The sequence below is a fragment of the Pan troglodytes genome, chromosome 6 (genome assembly GCF_028858775.2).
Source record: "Pan troglodytes isolate AG18354 chromosome 6, NHGRI_mPanTro3-v2.0_pri, whole genome shotgun sequence".
NCBI classification, from domain to species: Eukaryota; Metazoa; Chordata; class Mammalia; order Primates; family Hominidae; genus Pan; species Pan troglodytes.
Window position 1 is genome coordinate 101,550,442 of NC_072404.2, and position 21,520 is coordinate 101,571,961.

General features: G+C 40.1%; 2 protein-coding genes across 14 annotated transcripts in view; one reads left to right on the plus strand and one right to left on the minus strand.

Moving 5' to 3' along the window:
* The window catches only part of LRRD1 (leucine rich repeats and death domain containing 1), a 34,731-nt gene extending 29,797 nt beyond the window's left edge, over positions 1 to 4,934 (minus strand). For 3 of the 13 annotated variants that reach the window (XM_054655972.2, XM_054655966.2, XM_054655965.2), the window contains exon 1: positions 4,720 to 4,891. The gene's annotated coding sequence lies outside the window, so the exon portion shown is untranslated. Of the gene's footprint in view, positions 1 to 4,696 lie in introns of all 13 variants that reach the window. The other 10 variants (XM_016945134.3, XM_054655970.2, XM_054655964.2 and 7 more) reach the window with 7 other exon arrangements.
* Positions 1 to 21,520, plus strand: part of ANKIB1 (ankyrin repeat and IBR domain containing 1) — a 267,100-nt gene that overhangs the window by 39,964 nt on the left and 205,616 nt on the right. The window lies entirely within an intron of this gene.

Consider the following 21,520-nt stretch of genomic DNA (forward strand, 5'->3'; position numbering starts at 1 on the left):
TGAGGAGAGGTTGATTAATAGGTACAAATAAACAGTTTGATAGAAGAAATAAGGCCTAGTGTTTGATAGATCAGTAGGGTGACTATAGTTTACAGTAATCTATTGTATATTTCAAAATAACTAGAAGAGAATAATTTGAATGTTTCTAGCATAAGGAAAAGGCAAATATTTACATTTATGGCTATCACAGCTTCACTGATTTGATCCTTACAAATTACATGATTGTATTAAATTATCACATATACCTTGAAAATATCTACATATATTATGTATCAATTAGAATATATATATATATATATATTTTTTTTTTTTTTTTCTTTTTGAGACAGAGTTTTGCTCTTGTTGCCCATGGCACAATCTCGGTTCACAGCAACCTCTGCCTCCCGGGTTCAAAGTGGTTCTCCTCCCTCAGCCTCCCGAGTAGCTGGGATTACAGGCATGTGCCACCATGCCCAGCTAATTTTGTATTTTTAGTAGAGATGGGGTTTCACCATGACGTCCGGTCCTAAAAAAATATTTAATAAAACTTTAAGTTTTGAAGGTTATTAAGATAATCTATGTCCAGGCTGGGCGTGGTGGCTCACACCTGTAATCCCAGCACTTTGGGAGGCCAAGGTGGGTGGATCACCTGAGGTCAGGAGTTCAAGACCAACCTGGCCAACATGGAGAAACCCCGTCTCTACTAAAAATAAAAATAAAAAAATTAGCTGGGAGTGGTGGTCCATGCCTGTAGTCCCAGCTACTTGGGACGCTGAGGCAGAATTGCTTGAACGCAGGAGGTGGAGGTTGCAGTGAGCCAAGATCACACCAATGCACTCCAGCCTGAGCAACAAGAGTGAAATTCCATCTCAAAAACAAAAACAAAACACAAAACACAAAAAAAACCCATAATCTGTGTCCATATTATCTCCACTCAAAGTTTCTCAAAATGTGTAGTTTATGGTCTTAACTGTTTTTACTATGGCTGAGTCAAAGTATTTAGGTTTGTAATCTTCTATTTCCATAATGTTTTTTGCCATATTTCAATTTTATGGGTTTTTGCTTTTTGTGCCTTAAGAAATTCTTCTACATTTACTTCTGTATCAGAGTCCTACAAGAAAGAGATGATCCACTCAAATTGAGTAATTTGAGGAAACTTTAACAGAGTGCTGGCCAGGCGTGGTGGCTCATGCCTGCAATCCCAGCACTTTGGGAGGCCAGGGCGGTTGGATCACCCGAGGTCAGGAGTTTGAGACCAGCCTGACCATCATGGTGAAACTCTGTCTCCACTAAAAATGCAAAAATTAGCTGGGCATGGTGGCGCACGGCTGTAATCCCAGCTACTCGGGAGGCTGAGGCAGGAGAATCGCCTGAACCCGTGAGGCAGAGGTTGCAGTGAGCAGAAATCACGCCATTGTACTCCAGCCTGGGCAACAAGAGTGAAACTCCGTCCCAGAAAAAAACAAAACAAAAAAACAAAAACAGAGTGCTTATTTACAAAGGTGTAGCCAGAGTGTAAGGAAACCATAAATTCTAAAAAATGCTATGCTTTGCTTTTCACAATTAGGTTTTTAATCCACATGGAAATGATTTTGTGTATGCTGTGAAATAAGGATCTAATTTATTTTCTCATGCCTAGTCAATTGTCTCCAATAATTTATTTTTCCATAGTAAATTATTCATTGATTTCTAATTCTTCAATCATAGTTCATATATGTGTGGAGATGTTTCTGAACTTTCAGTTCTATTCCTTTTTATCTAAGTTGGTATCAAATACCACATGTTTTAATGATTATAACTTTGTAGTAAATCTGGATATCTGGTAGAGAAAGTCCTCTCACTTTATCCTTTTCTTAACAACTATGGTGGTTATTCTCAGTTCTTTACATAGCCAGATCAATTTTTGGATAAGTATGTCAAGTTCCACAAAGTATCTTGCTTGGATTTCAGTTAGAATTAAATTAAATTTGTAACTTTATTTGGGAAAGAAGTGATATACCCATGGTATTGAGTCTTCCTATTTAATAACATGGCATATTTCTTTTGCTATGGAGAATAATATCTTTTTTTAGTTTTTAAAATACTGGCATATAGAAACTACTACTAATTTTTATATGTTGGTCTTGTATGTAGCAATCTGACTAGGTTATCTTATTAGTTCTAACAACTTTATACATTCTCCTAGAATTTCTATAAAGACAATATTCTAAGTATTGACAGTTGTTTCCAATTGTATGACTTACTTATTTTAGTGTCTTATTGCATTTTTTAAGCCCTTTAGTACAAAGTGGAATAGTAGAGATAATACCAGCTATCTTTGTCTTGTTCCTTTAATCACTGGTGTGGTATATTACATTAAGAGATTCTCTCATTTTTTTTTTTTTTTTTGAGACAAAGTCTTGCTCTGTTGCCCAGACTGGAGTGCAGTGGTGCAATCTCGGCTCACTGCAACCTCCGCCTTCCAGGTTCAAGTGATTCTCCTGCCTCAGCCTCCTGAGTAGCTGGGACTACAGGTGCATGCCACTATGCTGGGCTAATTTTGTATTTTTAGTAGAGATGGAGTTTCTGCATGTTAGTCAGGCTGGTCTCGAACTCCTGACCTCAGGTGATCCACTCGCCTCAGCCTCCCAAAGTGCTGAGATTACAGGTGTAAGCCACCATGCCTGGCCACATTAATAGATTATTGAGCATGAGGCATTTCTTGGATAAGTCAAACTTGGTTATGATATAATACTTGTGTGTGTGTGTATATATATATATATATAAAACAAGAATATATTACTTGTATAATATATAAATAATAAAAATATAAGAAATTTATTACTTATACAAGTAATATACAAATGATATATAAATAATATATTACTAATTACTATAGTTTATACATGGTAATGAATATTAATACATAGTAACATAATATGACATTACTTATCAATTATTATATATTATAAATCTGGTCACATTATATTACTGAGTAAATGTAACATTTACTCAGATTTTTTATGCCCATGTTCATTAGTAATTTTGCTGATTTTTTTTTTAATACTCTTTGTCCGGTTTTGGTTTCAAGGTTATACTACCATCATAGAATGAGCTGGGAAGCCTATTCTAATTAGCTATTTGTTGAGGCATTTTACATATTTTGGGATAATGCATTCCCTGAAGGTTCAGTAAAATTTATTTTGTGCTCTCTTTAATGGTTAGTGGTTTGTTCAGATTTTCTTCTTCTTCTTTAGAACATATGGGGATATAATTGCCTTCCCTGGCTTCATATTTCCTTGTGGAGGAAATTCTACACATAATGCCCCTGACCTGGAGCTTTATTGCTACAACTTCTCCTCTGTGGAGAAGACAGGCAGATGAATCATGAGCTCAGCTCCTTCTGGGCTCTCTCTTTCAAGGCTGTCTGCTTGCAAGATTTATGTTCTAGTCAGCTGTCTTCCATAGAATAAGGGGACTGTATACTTGTGTGGGGAGGCCAAGGTTGTGTGTGATGACAGACTAATTATGCCAAATTCCTGAGCAAATTATTGCAGTCTACTTAGCTGCAGATCAACACCATTTTCTCTAAACTATTTTATCAGTAACAAAGATGATATTTTGACCTACATCTGCCTGACTATATTTGATGATACAGAACTTGGGAGGGGAAGAAAGGGTGTTATTCTTTAAACAGCACAGATATGCAATGAAATTTCCATTAACCCAGAATATACATAGTGGTTAACATGCAGTGATTTGAAATAAAATATTATTTGAAAAGCTATTTTTATAGCTGCAAAATATTGCATTGAAGAGGCTGCCACCAATTATTTGTTTCCATATGAGCATTTTAAAGGCTGATACACAACATTTTAAAAATGTATATGCACCTCGGGAGGCCCAGGCGTGCAGATCACGAGATCAGGAGATCGAGACCATCCTGGCTAACACGGTGAAACCCCGTCTGTACTAAAAATACAAAAAATTAGCCAGGCGTAGTGGCGGGCGCCTGTAGTCCCAGCTACTCGGGAGGCTGCGGCAGGAGAATCGCTTGAACCCGGGCGGTGGAGGTTGCGGTGAGCCGAGATCACGCCATTGCACTCCAGCCTGGGCAACAAGAGCAAAACTCTGTCTCAAAAAACAAACAAAAAACTGTATGAAAAAGTCTCTCATTATTTTCACAAGCACTAAGAATCTCACTTAAAAACATGGCTGGGCGCGGTGGTTCACGCCTGTAATCCCACCACTTTGAGGGGGCGAGGCAGGCAGATCACTTGAGGTCAGGAGTTCGAGACCAGCCTGGCCAACAGGGTGAAACCCCGTCTCCCAATTACTCGGGAGGCTGAGACAGGAGAATTACTTGAACCCAGGAGGCAGAGGTTGCAATGAGCCGAGATTGCACCACTGCACTCCAGCCTGGGCAACAAGCGCGAAACTCTCGCAAAAAATACATACATACATACATAGAAATATTGCCAATTTGATAGGCAAAAATATATGCAAATTATGTTTTAACAAATATTAATAAAGTTGAACAATGGCCCAATGTAATTTGTTACCTATCTGAAAGACATGCACATTCAGGGAGTTACAGTACTTTTTCATGTCTTGCAGCATCAACAAATTGTTTTCTAAATGTAGAAAAAGAGACATTCAGTACAGGCTAACGTAACGTGGGACAGCATGCAAAGCCATGAGAAGTGGGAAAATGAGAGAGAATCTGGGCGTGGCTTACAGGGCCGCTGAAGTAAGACACACCCTTCGCTTCACCTGTGGCCTCCCGCGGCGGCTGCGGCTCCTTCGCAGGACCGGTAGGGGGCGCGCGCGGTTGAGTCCAGCAATTGCGAGGACCTCCGCAGCCGCAGCCCAGCACTGACGCCTCTCCGGGTCGTGGCTCCTCCTTCCCAGGCCGAAAGCGGCCGGGCCCTCTGCTCCGCTGCGCCCTGGCTCGGCCGCACCCACTGCGCGTTTGTGAGCTGGCCATCGGTCACACTGGGATACTCGAGGAGGAGGCCTGGGGCCTGCATTCAATTCCCTAAGAGGGACCCGCGCTGGCCGCTGCAGGCGGGTGGAGAACGGGCGTCTGAGTCTTTGACTTTCGTACCGGAATCTCCCCGGGAGATTTTACAAGCCCCTCCGAATGTTCTGATTGAATTGGTCTGGGGGGGTCGGTCCGGGCATCTAACGAGCAGCCGGGATGGAGAATTACTAGTCTGGATTCTGGTCCTCAGAGGTTCACTCACGTTAATCAACCCGAGTCCATCTTGGTGGGATTGTCTTGCTCCGAGGCCCTCCCACTGAGCTTTATTTTCCTGCCTGATTTCGGGGTCCGCTAACAGGATGAACAGCGGACCATACAGGCACGGTGAAAATGACACTTGGTGACGTGGAAGACCCAGCTTGCCACGGTTGAGGCAGACCTCCTCAGGGTCTTTTGTCTTAGTTATCCCCGAGCTATTCTTCAGGAACCGACAGGCTCCCCCACCCCAACACCGGATGAAGGCCAGCAACTGGAGGCCAGGAATAATCAAGCACGCTCTCATTTCAAAGAGGTGACGATTGTGCCCGTGTTTAAAAGGGTTGCCTGAGACCATGAGGATTTGGAGTTTTGGAGGCGGATCTGCCTTTGGGGAGTGAGCGTAGGGCCCTAAGATGTGGTTGTGTTTTGAGACAGTTCCCAGGGTGATGTGTCCCATCATCCAAACGTTGCAGGATAAGTCAAAGTTACAGAAAGACTCTAGTTTACTTCCAGCCTAACATTACCAAAATACGGTATTTGTCAGAAAACATGTAGTATTTGTATAATTTGAGAATGTAATTGAAGAACTCGATATAGAGCTTTTAGAAAGGGGAAATAGAAAACTTAAAAAGAATCTTGCTTGGTATATTAATACCAACATCTAAAATATAATAAAATTGAATAAACCAGTGAGTTTTATACTATGATTGAAATAAAATGCCACTATGTTCTTAAGAGTGTTAGTTTAACAGGAAATCTCCAATGCATTATTATCCAGACTCATCTCAAAGGTTCACTTTTCATTTGCATGGGCCCTTGCTATTTGTAGGGTGGGAGGCTGCACCTCGTTCTGGTGGCTGCCACCTTGATGAGGAGACACTCCTTGTTAACAGGATGGTTAGCCCACGGCTTTTCCCAGCCCCCTTTTCCACACCCAGTAAATTGTTTTAGTTTATGGCCCTCAGCTGCAGTTGCAATCATCATCAAATTCCAATTTTGAATTTAAAGGTGAATAATGAATGCAATGAACTTTCTAGAATTTATGAAGGGCAGCGATGTTCCTTTTTATCTAATAATTCTACATGTGTAGCCTTTCAGTATGCTATTCTGTGGACTGAATTTACAAATTGTCATTTGTTTAATGAACTGTTAATATAACATGATGACTAACTGAAAACACATACAATTTGCTGGTATTCCAGAAGTCTATGGATTTTGTTGTTTTGTTTAAATAAAAGGCATTAAAAGCAGCTGCTTAGTATACTTACCTTCTTCACTCAGCATAAGGTAGAGGTGAAAAAACCTTCTTAATTTGGCAATTTATATAACCTTTTGTTTTTGGAATACAGTTTTCTTCCCCTTTACATTCGTTCTTTAGCCTAAATCCTAAGTTTCCGACTTGCGATTTAAACTCCACATGAGAGAACAGGTTGGAATTTTATCTTTAATAATTTTATTTATAACTCGAAAGTAAGTTTCAAAATATTTTGTCATAGTAACTCCTATAAGTGTTTATTTAATCCATCTTGTAAATTTTCTATTTCTGTATCTTTAATATATTTAACTATTCATTTGACTGTTAATGACTAAAAAAGGGGGAACATTAACTTCACTGCAATCAGGAAAACTCTTTCAAACTGTTATACAAAAGAAAACATATGGTGTACGAACACCCATGTATTTTTAAAAAGTAAATAACAGGTAAACCAAAGCTCAGATAAAATCCAACTTTTAAATATATATAATTAATTGTTAGTGAACTGGCTAAAATAAAGATACAGGTTGGCTTTTCTTCCTCCTAATGGTTATGTGTACAAAACTAAATTTAGTATTAATTGAAAGCAAAAAACCCAGAAAGGGAAAATGGCACACAGTTGATTTAGGTGAAAATTATTTACTCATTTTTCTATCTGCAGGTGATTTATCATTTTAGGTTCTTTCCCTTCCACTGTCCAACTGGTATATAATCAGTAAATACAAACAAAAATACCAACATCTGTAAAATATAACTAGGAAGGCACGCTATGAAATGTAACATAGCATATTCCAAAAGTCAACAACGGATTTGCTGGTTACTGGATTGAAATTATACTTATTTGCTCATAAAATTGAGTTCATGGCATAATTACATAATTCTGTGGCAAAGCATTTGGTATGCTCTAGGGGACACATGTTTTAAAAACAATTGCCTTGGGTTTTTTTAATTTTAAAAATAATTACAAATTTTATTTTTAATTCAGGGACGTGCATATTTGTTACATGGGCATATTGCATGATGCTGAGGTTTGGGGTATGATTGATCCCATCATCCAGGTACTGAGCATAGTACCCAAACGTTTTTCAACCCTTACCCCCATCCCTCCCTCCCACCTCCAGTAGTCCCCAGCGTCTATTTTTGCCATCTTTATGTCCATAAGTACCCAGTGTTTAGCTCTCACTTATAAGTGAGGGCTTGCGGTATTTGGTTTTCTGTTCCTGAACTAATTCACTTAGGATAGTGGCCTCCAGTTGCATGCACGTTGTTGCAAAGGACATCGTTTCATTCTTTTTTATGGCTGTGTAGTATTTTATAGTGTGTATATACCACATTTCCTTTATCAAATCCACCGTTGATGGGCACCTAGGTTGATTTCATGTCTTTGCTATTGTGAATAGTACTGTGATGAACATACAGGAGTATTTGTCTTTTGGGAGAATAATTTATTTTCTTTTGGATATATACCAAGTGATGGCATTAATGATGAAAAGGTAGTTCTAAGTTCTTTGAGAAGTCTCCAAACTGCTTTCTACTGTGGCTGAACTAATTTACAGTCCCACTCACAGTGTACAAGCATTTCCTTTTCTCCAAAGCTTTGCCAGCATCTATTTTTTCACTTTTTAGTAATAGTCATTCTGACTGGTGTGAGGTGGTATCTCATTGTGTTTTTGATTTGCGTTTCTCTGATTATTATTGATGTTGAACATTTTTTCATGTTTATTGGCCGCTTGTGTGTTTTCTTTTGATAAGATCTGTTCATGTCTTTTGCTCATTTTTAATAGGGTTTTTTTTTTTGCTTGCTCAATTAAGTTCTGTATAGATTCTTTAGAATTTTAGACTTTTGTCAGATGCATAGTTTGCAAATATTTTCTCCCATTCTGTAAGCTGTTTACTCTGTTGATAGTTTCTTTTGCTGTGTAGAAGTTTTTTTAGTTTAACTAGGTTCCACTTGTCAATTTTTAGTTTTGTTTCAATTGCTTTTGAGGACCTAGTCATAAATTATTTCCAAAGGCTGATGTCCAGAATTGTGTTTCCTAGGTTTTCTTCTAGGACTCTTACAGTTTGAGGTCTTATATTTAAATCTTTAATCCATGTTGAATTAATTTTTGTATATGCTGCTAGTACGGATCAAGTATCATTCTTCTACATATGGCTAGTCAACTATCACAGCACCATTTATTGAGTAGGGAGTTCTTGTCCCAATGCTTATTTTTGTCAACTTTGTTGAAGATTTGACAGCTGTAGGTGTGTGGATTTATTTCTGGGTTCTCTATTCAATTCCATCCGTCTATGTGTCTGCTTTTGTACCAGTACCATGCTCTTTTGGTTACTGTAGCCTTATAATTTGAATTCAGGTAGTGTGATCCTCTAGCTTTGTTCTTTTTGATTAAAACTGCTTTGGCTATTAGGGCTCTTTTTTGGTTACATATAAATTTTAGAATGTTTTTTTCTAGTCCTGTGGAAAACCACATTAGTAGCTTGATAGAAATAGTGTTCAATCTGGGCCAGGCATGGTGGGTCACACCTGTAATCCCAGCACTTCGGGAGGCCAAGGTGGATGGCTCACCTGAGGTCAGGAGTTTGAGATCAGCCTGGCCCACATGGTGAAACCCCGTTTCTATTAAAAATACAAAAATTAGCTGAGTGTGGTGGCATGGGCCTGTAATCACAGCTACTCAGGAGGCTGAGGCAGGGGAATTACTTGAACCCAGGAGGCGGAGGTTGCAATGAGCTGAGATTGTGCCACTGCACTCCAGCCTGGGTGACAGAGCAAAACTCCAACTCAAAAAAAAAAAAAGTATTGTCTGTCGAGTGCTTTGGGCAGTGTGGCCATTTTAACAATATTGATTCTTCCAATCCATGAGCATGGAATGTTTTCCCATTTGTTTACATCATCTATGATTTCCTTCAGCCGTGTTTTGTAGTTCTCCTTGTAGTGATCTTTCACCTCTTTGATTAGATACATTCCTAGGTATTTTATTTTTGTTTATGGCTACTGTAAATAAGATTATGTTATTTTATTTTATTTTATAATTATTATACTTTAAGTTTTAGGGTACATGTGCACAATGTGCAGGTTAGTTACATATGTATACACGTGCCATGCTGGTGTGCTGCACCCATTAACTCGTCATTTAGCATTAGGTATATCTCCTAATGCTATCTCTCCCCCTTCCCCCCACCCCACAACAGTCCCCAGATTGTGATGTTCCCCTTCCTGTGTCCATGTGTTCTCATTGTTCAATTCCCACCTATGAGTGAGAACATGTGGTGTTTGGTTTTTTCTCCTTGCGATAGTTTACTGAGAATGATGATTTCCAATTTCATCCATGTCCCTACAAAGGACATGAACTCATCCTTTTTTATGGCTGCATACTATTCCATGGTGTATATGTGCCACATTTTCTTAATCCAGTCTATCATTGTTGGACATTTGGGTTGGTTCCAAGTCTTTGCTATTGTGAATAGTGCCACAATAAACATACGTGTGCATGTCTCTTTATAGCAGCATGATTTATAGTCCTTTGGGTATACAGCCAGTAATGGGATGGCTGGGTCAAATTGTATTTCTAGTTCTAGATCCCTGAGGAATCGCCACACTGACTTCCACAATGGTTGAACTAGTTTACAGTCCCACCAGCAGTGTAAAAGTGTTCCTATTTCTCCACATCCTCTCCAGCACCTGTTGTTTCCTGAATGACTGCCATTCTAACTGGTGTGAGATGGTATCTCATTGTGGTTTTGATTTGCATTTCTCTGATGACCAGCGATGGTAAGCATTTTTTCATGTGTTTTTTGGCTGCATAAATGTGTTCTTTTGAGAAGTGTCTGTTCATGTCCTTCACCCACTTTTTGATGGGGTTGTTTTTTTCTTGTAAATTTGTTTGAGTTCATTGTAGATTCTGGATATTAGCCCTTTGTCAGATGAGTAGGTTGCAAAAATTTTCTCCCATTGTGTAGGTTGCCTGTTCACTCTGATGGTACTTTCTTTTGCTGTGCAGAAGCTCTTTAGTTTAATTAGATCCCATTTGTCAATTTTGGCTTTTGTTGCCATTGCTTTTGGTGTTTTAGACATGAAGTCCTTGCCCATGCCTATGTCCTGAATGGTAATGCCTAGGTTTTCTTCTAGGGTTTTTAATGGTTTTAGGTCTAACGTTTAAGTCTTTAATCCATCTTGAATTACTTTTTGTATAAGGTGTAAGGAAGGGATCCAGTTTCAGCTTTCTACATATGGCTAGCCAGTTTTCCCAGCACCATTTATTAAATAGGGAATCCTTTCCCCATTGCTTGTTTTTCTCAGGTTTGTCAAAGATCAGATAGTTGTAGATATGTGGCATTATTTCTGAGGGCTCTGTTCTGTTCCATTGATCTATATCTCTGTTTTGGTACCAGTACCATGCTGTTTTGGTTACTGTAGCCTTGTAGTATAGTTTGAAGTCAGGTAGCATGATGCCTCCAGCTTTGTTCTTTTGGCTTAGGATTGACTTGGCAACGCGGGCTCTTTTTTGGTTCCATATGAACTTTAAGGTAGTTTTTCTCCAGTTCTGTGAAGAAAGTCATTGGTAGCTTGATGGGGATGGCATTGAATCTATAAATTACCTTGGGCAGTATGGCCATTTTCACGATATTGATTCTTCCTACCCATGAGCATGGAATATTCTTCCATTTATTTGTATCCTCTTTTATTTCCTTGAGCAGTGGTTTGTAGTTCTCCTTGAAGGGGTCCTTCAGGTCCCTTGTAAGTTGGATTCCTAGGTATTTTATTCTCTTGAAGCAATTGTGAACAGGAGTTCACTGATGATTTGGCTCTCTGTTTGTCTGTTATTGGAGTATAAGAATGCTTGTGATTTTTGTACATTGATTTTGTATCCTGAGACTTTGCTGAAGTTGCTTCTCAGCTTAAGGAGATTTTGGGCTGAGACAATGGGGTTTTCTAGATATACAATCATGTCATCTGCAAACAGGGACAATTTGACTTCCTCTTTTCCTAATTGAATATGCTTTATTTCCTTCTCCTGCCTAATTGCCCTGGCCAGAACTTCCAACACTATGTTGAATAGGAGTGGCGAGAGAGGGCATCCCTGTCTTGTGCCAGTTTTCAAAGGGAATGCTTCCAGTTTTTGCCCATTCAGTATGATATTGGCTGTGGGTTTGTCATAGATAGCTCTTATTATTTTGAGATACGTCCCATCAATACCAAATTTATTGAGAGTTTTTAGCATGAAAGGTTGTTGAATTTTGTCAAAGGCCTTTTCTGCATCTATTGAGATAACCATGTGGTTTTTGTCTTTGGTTCTGTTTATATGCTGGATTACATTTATTGATTTGCGTATATTGAACCAGCCTTGCATCCCAGGGATGAAGCCCACTTGATCATGGTGGATAAGCTTTTTGATGTGCTGCTGGATTCGGTTTGCCAGTATTTTACTGAGGATTTTTGCATCAATGTTCATCAAGGATATTGGTCTAAAATTCTTTTTGGTTGTGTCTCTCCCTGGCTTTGGTATCAGGATGATGCTGGCCTCATAAAATGAGTTAGGGAGGATTCCCTCTTTTTCTATTGATTGGAATAGTTTCAGAAGGAATGGTACCAGTTCCTCCTTGTACCTCTGGTAGAATTCGGCTGTGAATCCATCTGGTCCTGGACTCTTTTTGGTTGGTAAGCTATTGATTATTGCCACAATTTCAGAGCCTGTTATTGGTCTATTCAGAGATTCAACTTCTTCCTGGTTTAGTCTTGGGAGGGTGTATGTGTCCAGGAATTTATCCATTTCTTCTAGATTTTCTAGTTTATTTACGTAGAGGTGTTTGTAGTATTCTCTGATGGTAGTTTGTATTTCTGTGGGATCGGTGGTGATACCCCCTTTATCATTTTTTATTGTGTCTATTTGATTCTTCTCTCTTTTCTTCTTTATTAGTCTTGCTAGTGATCTATCAATTTTGTTGATCCTTTCAAAAAAACCAGCTCCTGGATTCATTAATTTTTTTTTTTTTTTTTTTTTTTTTTTTTTTTTTTTTTGAGACGGAGTCTCGCTCTGTCGCCCAGGCTGGAGTGCAGTGGCGCGATCTCTGCTCACTGCAAGCTCCGCCTCCCGGGTTCACGCCATTCTCCTGCCTCAGCCTCCCGAGTAGCTGGGACTACAGGCGCCCGCTACCACGCCCGGCTAATTTTTTGTATTTTTAGTAGAGACGGGGTTTCACCGTGTTAGCCAGGATGGTCTCGATCTCCTGACCTCGTGATCCGCCCGCCTCGGCCTCCCAAAGTGCTGGGATTACAGGCGTGAGCCACCGCGCCCGGCCTCATTAATTTTTTGAAGGGTTTTTTGTGTCTCTATTTCCTTCAGTTCTGCTCTGATTTTAGTTATTTCTTGCCTTCTGCTAGCTTTTGAATGTGTTTGCTCTTGCTTTTCTAGTTCTTTTAATTGTGATGTTAGGGTGTCAATTTTGGATCTTTCCTGCTTTCTCTTGTGGGCATTTAGTGCTATAAATTTCCCTCTACACACTGCTTTGAATGTGTCCCAGAGATTCTGGTATGTTGTGTCTTTGTTCTCATTGGTTTCAAAGAACATCTTTATTTCTGCCTTCATTTCGTTATGTACCCAGTAGTCATTCAGGAGCAGGTTGTTCAGTTTCCATGTAGTTGAGCGGTTTTGAGTGAGTTTCTGAATCCTGAGTTCTAGTTTGATTGCACTGTGGTCTGAGAGATAGTTTGTTATAATTTCTGTTCTTTTACATTTGCTGAGGAGAGCTTTACTTCCAACTATGTGGTCAATTTTGGAATAGGTGTGGTGCGGTGCTGAAAAAAATGTATATTCTGTTGATTTGGGGTGGAGAGTTCTGTAGATGTCTATTAGGTCCGCTTGGTGCAGAGCTGAGTTCAATTCCTGGGTATCCTTGTTAACTTTCTGTCTTGTTGATCTGTCTAATGTCGACAGTGGGGTGTTAAAGTCTCCCATTATTATTGTGTGGGAGTCTAAGTCTCTTTGTAGGCCACTCAGGACTTGCTTTATGAATCCGGGTGCTCCAGTATTGGGTGCATATATATTTAGGATAGTTAGCTCTTCTTGTTGAATTGATCCCTTTACCATTATGTAATGGCCTTGTCTCTTTTGATCTTTGTTGGTTTAAAGTCTGTTTTATCAGAGACTAGGATTGCAACCCCTGCCTTCTTTTGTTTTCCATTTGCTTGGTAGATCTTCCTCCATCCTTTTATTTTGAGCCTATGTGTGTCTCTGCACGTGAGATGGGTTTCCTGAATACAGCACACTGATGGGTCCTGACTCTTTATCCAATTTGCCAGTCTGTGTCTTTTAATTGGAGCATTTACTCCATTTACATTTAAAGTTAATATTGTTATGTGTGAATTTGATCCTGTCATTTTGATGTTAGCTGGTTATTTTGCTAGTTAGTTGATGCAGTTTCTTCCTAGCCTCAATGGTCTTTACAATTTGGCATTATTTTGCAGTGGCTGGTACCAGTTGTGCCTTTCCATGTTTAGTGCTTCCTTCAGGAGCTCTTTTAGGGCAGGCCTGGTGGTGACACAATCTCTCAGCATTTGCTTGTCTGTAAAGGATTTTATTTCTCCTTCACTTATGAAGCTTAGTTTGGCTGGATATGAAATTCTGGGTTGAAAATTCTTTTCTTTAAGAATGTTGAATATTGGCCCCCACTCTCTTCTGGCTTGTAGAGTTTCTGCCGAGAGATCCGCTGTTAGTCTGATGGGCTTCCCTTTGTGGGTAACCCGACCTTTCTCTCTGGCTGCCCTTAACATTTTTTCCTTCATTTCAACTTTGGTGAATCTGACAATTATGTGTCTTGGAGTTGCTCTTCTCGAGGAGTATCTTTGTGGCATTCTCTGTATTTCCTGAATCTGAATGTTGGCCTGCCTTGCTAGATTGGGGAAGTTCTGGATAATATCCTGCAGACTGTTTTCCAACTTGGTTCCATTTTCCCCGTCACTTTCAGGTACACCAATCAGACGTAGATTTTGTCTATTCACATAGTCCCATATTTCTTGGAGGCTCTGTTCGTTTCTTTTTATTCTTTTTTCTCTAAACTTCCCTTCTCGCTTCATTTCATTCATTTCATCTTCCATCACTGATACCCTTTCTTCCAGTTGATCGCGTCGGCTCCTGAGGCTTCTGCATTCTTCACGTAGTTCTCGAGCCTTGGCTTTCAGCTCCATCAGCTCCTTTAAGCACTTCTCTGTATTGTTGATTCTAGTTATACGTTCGTCTAAATTTTTTTCAAAGTTTTCAACTTCTTTGCCTTTGGTTTGAATTTCCTCCTGTAGCTTGGAGTAGTTTGATCGTCCGAAGCCTTCTTCTCTCAACTCGCCAAAGTCATTCTCTGTCCAGCTTTGTTCTGTTGCTGGTGAGGAACTGCGTTCCTTTGGAGGAGGAGAGGTGCTCTGCTTTTTAGAGTTTCCAGTTTTTCTGCTGTTTTTTCCCTATCTTTGTGGTTTTATCTACTTTTGGTCTTTGATGATGGTGACGTACAGATGGGTTTTTGGTGTGGATGTCCTTTCTGTTTGTTAGTTTTCCTTCTAACAGACAAGACCCTCAGTTGCAGGTCTGTTGGAGTCTGCTAGAGGTCCACTCCAGACCGTTTGCCTGGGTAACAGCAGCGGTGGCTGCAGAACAGCGGATTTTCATGAACCGCGAATGCTGCTGTCTGATCATTCCACTGGAAGTTTTGTCTCAGAGGAGTACCCAGCCTTGTGAGGTGTCAGGTTGCCCCTACTGGGGGGTGTCTCCCAGTTAGGCTGCTCAGGGGTCAGGGTTCAGGGACCCACTTGAGGAGGCAGTCTGCCCGTTCTCAGATCTCCAGCTGCGTGCCGGGAGAACCACTGCTCTCTTCAAAGCTGTCAGACAGGGACATTTAACTCTGCAGAGGTTACTGCTGTCTTTTTGTCTGTGCCCTGCCCGCAGAGGTGGAGCCTACAGAGGTAGGCAGGCCTCCTTGAGCTGTGGTGGGCTCCACCCAGTTCGAGTTTCCTGGCTGCTTTGTTTACCTAAGCAAGCCTGGGCAATGGTGGGCGCCCCTCCCCCAGCCTCACTGCCGCCTTGCAGTTTGATCTCAGACTGCTGTGCTAGCAATCAGCGAGACTCTTTGGGTGAAGGACCCTCTGAGCCATGTGCGGGATATAATCTCCTGGTGCACCGTTTTTTTAAGCCCGTTGGAAAAGCGCAGTATTAGGGTGGGAATGACCCGATTTTCCAGGTGCCGTCTGTCACCCCTTTCTTTGACTAGGAAAGGGAACTCCCTGACCCCTTGCGCTTCCCAAATGAGGCAATGCCTCGCCCTGCTTTGGCTCGCGCACAGTGTGCTGCATCCACTGTCCTGCGCCCAGTGTCTGGCACTCCCTAGTGAGATGAACCCAGTACCTCAGGTGGAAATGCAGAAATCACCCGTCTTCTGCGTCGCTCACGCTGCGAGCTGTAGACCGGAGCTGTTCCTGTTCGGCCATCTTGGCTCAGGACCCCCCTCATATCCTCGAGATTATGTTCTTGATTTGGTTCTCAGCTTTAACATTTTTGGTGTATAGAAATGCTACTGATTTTTGTACATTGATTTTTGTATCCTGAAACATTATTGAAGTTATCAGTTCCAGAAGCCTTTTGGTGGAGTTTTCAGGGTTTTCTAGGTATGGAATCATATCATCAGCAAAGAAAGTTTGACTTCTTTTTATATTTGGATGTTTTTTCTTTCTTTCTCTTGCCTGATTACTCTGGCTAGGACTTCTAGTTCTGTGTTGAATAGGAGTGGTGAGAGTGGGCATCAGTTTTGTTCCAGTTCTCACTGGGCATGCTTCCAGTTTTTGCCCATTCAGTATGATGTTGGCTGTGGGTTTGTCATAGATGGCTCTTATTTTGAGGTATGTTCCTTTGAAGCCTAGTTTCTGGAGGGTTATCATGAAAAGATGTTGGATTTTATCAAAAGCTTTTTCTGCATCTGTTGATATGATCGTATGGTTTTTAATTGTTTGTTATGTTTATGTGGTGAATCCCATTTACTGATTTCTGTATGCTGAACCAACCTTGTATCCCAAGAATGAAGCCTGTGATCATGGTGAATTAATTTTTGAATGGGATGCTGGATTCGATTTGCTATTTTTGCTGAGGATTTTTGTGTCTAAGTTCATCAGGGATATTGGCCTGTAGTTTCTCTCATTGTCTTTGTCAGGTTTTGATATCAAGCTAATGCTGGCTTTGTAGAATGAGTTAGGGAGGAATCTCTCTTCCTCATTTTTTTTAAAGAATAGTTTCAGTAGAATTGGTACTAGCTCTTCTTTGTTTATGTCTGGTAGAATTCAGCTGCGAATCCATCTGGTTTGGGGCTTTTTTTAGATTTTTTTAAAATTACTGATTCAATTTTGGAACTCGATACTGGTGTGTTCAGGGTTTCAATTTCTTCCTGATTCAATCTTAGGAAATTGTGTTTCCTGGAACTTAGCCATTTCCTCTAGATTTCCTAAATTGTGTGCGTAGAGATTTAATAATAGTCCCTGAGGACCTTTTGTATTTCTGTGGGAATGGTTGTAATGCCATCTTTGTCATTTCTGACTGCGTTTATTTAGATCTTCTTTTTCTTTGTTAATATAGCTAACAGTCTACCAATCTTGTTTCATCTTTCAAAAAACATTTTTTTTGAAAAGATAAAAAAATTGTTTGTTTTTCATTGATTCTCTGTATGGATTTTTGGGTCTCAATTTCATTCCATTTGGCTCTGATTTTAGTTATTTCTTCTCTTCTGCTAGCTTTGGGGTCCATTTGTTGTTTTTCTTGTTCCTCTAGCTGTAATGTTAGATGGTTAATTTGAGATCTTTCTAACTTCTGGAGGTAGGTGTTTTGTGCTATAAAATTTCCTATTAACACTGTTTTGGCTGCATCCCAGAGATTTTGGCACGTTGTGTCTTTGTTTTCATTTATTTCAAAGATTTTAAAAATTTGTCATTTACCCAAAATCATTCAAGAGCAAGTTGTTTTATTTCCATGTTGTCATATGGTATTGAGAGATCTTCTTGGTAGTGATTTCTATTTTTATTCCACTGTGATCTGAGAGTATGGTTTAGTATAATTTTGACTTTTTTGAATTTATTGAGACTTGCTTTACAGTTGAGCATTTGGTTGACCCTGGAGTATGTTCCATGTCCACATGAGAAAAATATGTATTCTGTGGTTGATGGGTGAATTACTCTGTAGATATCCAGTAGGTCTAAGTGTTGAATTTAAGTCCAGAATTTCTTTGTTTTCTGCCTTGATGATCTGTCCAGCGCTCTCAATGGGGTGAAGCCCCCCACTATTATTGTGTGACTAAGTCTTTTTGTAGGTCTAGAAGTACTTGTTTTATGAACCTGGGTGCTCAAATGTTGGGTGTGTATGTATTTACAATAGTTCAGTCTTCTTGTTGAACTGAACCCTTTGCCATTACGTAGTGCCCTTCTTCATCCTTTTTCACTGTAGTTGGTTTAGTCTTTTTATCTGATATAAAAATAGTGACCTCTGTTCTTTTTTGTTTTCTGTTTGTGTGACAGATCTTTCTCCAACCTTTTACTTTGAGCCTATGGGTGTCGTCATGTTTGAGATGGGTCTCTTGAAGACAGCAGATGGATGGATCTTGTTTTTTTAATCCAACTTGCCAGTCGGTAACTTTTTCTTTTTTTTTTTTTTGAGACAGAGTTTTGCTCTGTCGCTCAGGCTGGAGTGCAGTAGCGTGATCTTGGCTCACCACAACCTCTGCCTCCCAGGTTCAAGAGATTCTCCTGCCTCAGCCTCCCAAGCAGCTGAGATAACAGGTGCACGCCACCACACCCAGGTAATTTTTGTATTTTTAGTAGAGATGGGGTTTCACCATGTTGGCCAGGCTGGTCTCAAACTCCTGACCTCAGGTGATCCACCCACCTCCCAAAGTGCTGGGATTACAAGGCATGAGCCACTGTGCCCAGCCTCATTCTGCGGACTTTTAAGTGGGGGTGTTTAGACCATTTGCATTCCAGGTTAATATTGTTACATGTGGTTTTGATCCTATTGCAAAGCTGTTAGCAGGTTGCTCTGCAGTTTCTATTGTGTAGTTGCTTAATAGGTCTATGGGCTATGTACTTAAATGTGTTTTTCGGTAGCATGCATTGTTCTTTCACTTCCATGTTTAGAACTCCCTTGAGGATCTCTGGTAAGGCTGGTATAGTGGTAAAGAATGCCCTTTGTGCTTGCTTGTCTGGAAAAGATTTTATTTCTCCTTCGTTTATGAAGCTTAGTTTGGCAGGATATTATTATTACTATTATTGAAACAGAGTCTCATTCTGTCACCCAGGCTGGAGTGCAGTGGCATGATCTTGGCTCACTGCAACCTCTGCCTCCCAGGTTCATGTGATTCTCATGCCTCAGCCTCATGAGTAGTTGGGATTACAGATGTGCACCACTATGCCCAGCTAATTTTTATATTTTTAATAGAAAAGGGGTTTCACCATGTTAGCCAGGATGGTCTCAAACTCCTGGTCTCATGTGATCTGCCAGCCTCAGCCTCCCAAAGTGCTGGTATAATGGGCATGAGCCACTGCATCCAGCTATATTATTTTAAACTACACAATTTTGTTCCATTTTTTAGGGCACTGTTAGAAAACTGTCAGTTTTTCCTTGTTGAATTGTAATGCATACAATTTACTCCCTAGGCAAGTAGGGAAAAATATCAGTAAAGCACAGCAAATGAGAAAGTGGGGGCAGCAAGCTCATTCTCAGGTGGTCCTCAATGTGGGATCATCAAAAGAATGGGAGTAAACATTTTTGAGGCTGGGCGCAGCAGTTCACGCTTGTAATCCCAGCACTTTGGGAGGCTGAGGTGGGCAGATCACTTGAGGCAAGGAGTTTGAGACCAGCCTGGCCAACATTGTGAAACCCTGCCTCTACTAAAAATACAAAAATTAGCCAGATGTGGTGGTGCTCGGTTGTAATTCCAGCTACTAGGGAGGCTGAGATGGGAGGATCACTGGAATCCGGGAGGTGAAAGTTGCAGTGAACCGAGATAGTGCCACGGCACTCCAGCCTGGGTGACGGAGTGAGACTCTCTCAAAAACAAAAACATTTTTGAGACTGCTTTTCAGGGCTGGCCAAAATATATTTCCATATGTTGTCTCAGTCTTGTGCTATCATTCAATTTTATTAACATAATCAGTTTTTATTATTCCATATAATTTTAACTAATTTAATAAGCTTCTGTTTTACATTTTTGTTAGGAAAATTTATATTTCCCCATTTCTAAAATTCATTTGCATTTCCAAGCATACAACTTCTCTGTTAATCTTCTTTGACCACTCACTAAATGGATTTTGGGTACAGACATATTTCTAGTTAAATCTTAATTTTTGGCTGGGCAAGGTAGCTCATGCCTGTAATTCCAGCACTTTGGGAGGCCGAGGTGGGTGGATCACCTGAGGTCAGGAGTTCGAGACCAGGCTGACCAACGTGGTGAAACCCTGTCTCTACTAAAAATACAAAAAGTAGCTGGGCATGGTGGCCCATGCCTGTAATCCCAGCTACTTTGGAGGCTGAGGCAGGGGAATCACTTAAACCCGGGAGGCAGAGGTTGCAGTGAGCCGAGATCGTGCCATTGCACTCCAGCCTGGGCAACAAGAGTGAAACTCTGTCTCAAAAAAACAAAACAAAACAAAACAAAACAAACTTAATATAGTTTTGAATTTTCAGAACTTGGTTAGCAAGTGCTGATTCTTTAAGTGTATTTTGAAATTTGTCCAGTAAAATTTCCTTTGATAATCAGTTCTGTGAATTTTGACAAATATACTATGTCAATCATAATCAGAACATCCTCTCCCCTACCACCAAATTTCTCCATGCTGCCCCTTTATATTCCCATATTCCCCCCACACCTATCCTTAACCTTTGGTAACCACTATCTGCTTTCTGATCCTACAGTTTTGCCTTTTCCAGAATGTTATCCAAATGGAATGTTACGGTATACAGTATAACCTTTTGAGTCTGGCTTCTTTCAGTTAGCATAATGCATTTGAGCTTTATCCATGTTGTTCATCAATAGTTTCTTTTCATTGTTGAGTGGTATGCCATTATATGGATGTACCTGAGTTTATTCATTCACTCAGTGAAGGACATTTGGGTTGCTCCCAGTTTAATTATGAAAAAATTAAAGATGTATTCTACAAACATTTGCATATGAATTGTGTGAATATAAGTTTTAGCTGCTTAGATAAATAATTGGGAGTGGAATGCCGGGTCCTATAGTATATTTAACTTACAAGAAACGAAACTGTTTTCCAAAATGGTTGTTCCATTTTGCATTCCTACTAGCCATGTATGAGCTCCAGGTCCTCATTCTTTTGCTTTGCTTTTGATGTTTGTTCATGTACATTTAAAAAGCATTTTATTCACCTATCCCTCATACGCATTTAAGAAACATCCATAAGCGAATGTGCTCTGACACTAAAATATGCTGGTCTGCTTTTCCCTAGCAATATTAAATGTTCTTTTAATATTTAAATTTTGCCCATATAAAATCTATTGGATACACAGTATGGAGAATAGTGCCAAGCTATTTCTTTTCTATACTGATATTCACTTAACAGGATGCTTTGTGGATTGTCCTAAGTTTGCCCAGTTCTCAAGTGTTGTCATTCTTTTGCTTGCTTCTCACTGTGCTCTCTTCCTGGGTGGCTTCAAATCTATTCGTGGAGTTTCAATTGTCATCTCCTGAGAGCCTTTTGAACTTCAGGCCTGGGAACCCTATTGTCTATTGACCATCTCCATCTATGTGTCCCTTGGGAGCCAGGAACTCAAAACATTTCTTCAAAACTTCCTCCCCTATTCCCTATTTTAGGCAGTATATGGTACCATTTTCCCATATGTCCAGGACAGAAAGAGGATAATTACTCATTACTCCTACCTCTTCCTTATTTCCCATATCTAAAAGGTCACTGGGTTTTGTCAAAATATTCTTTTCTCCCATTGCCATTATCTTAGCTTAAGTCCAGATTGCATTATACCTTCTTGCTCAGAACCACCTCTTTAAGCCCTTCTGTACATTGACCCAGGGTG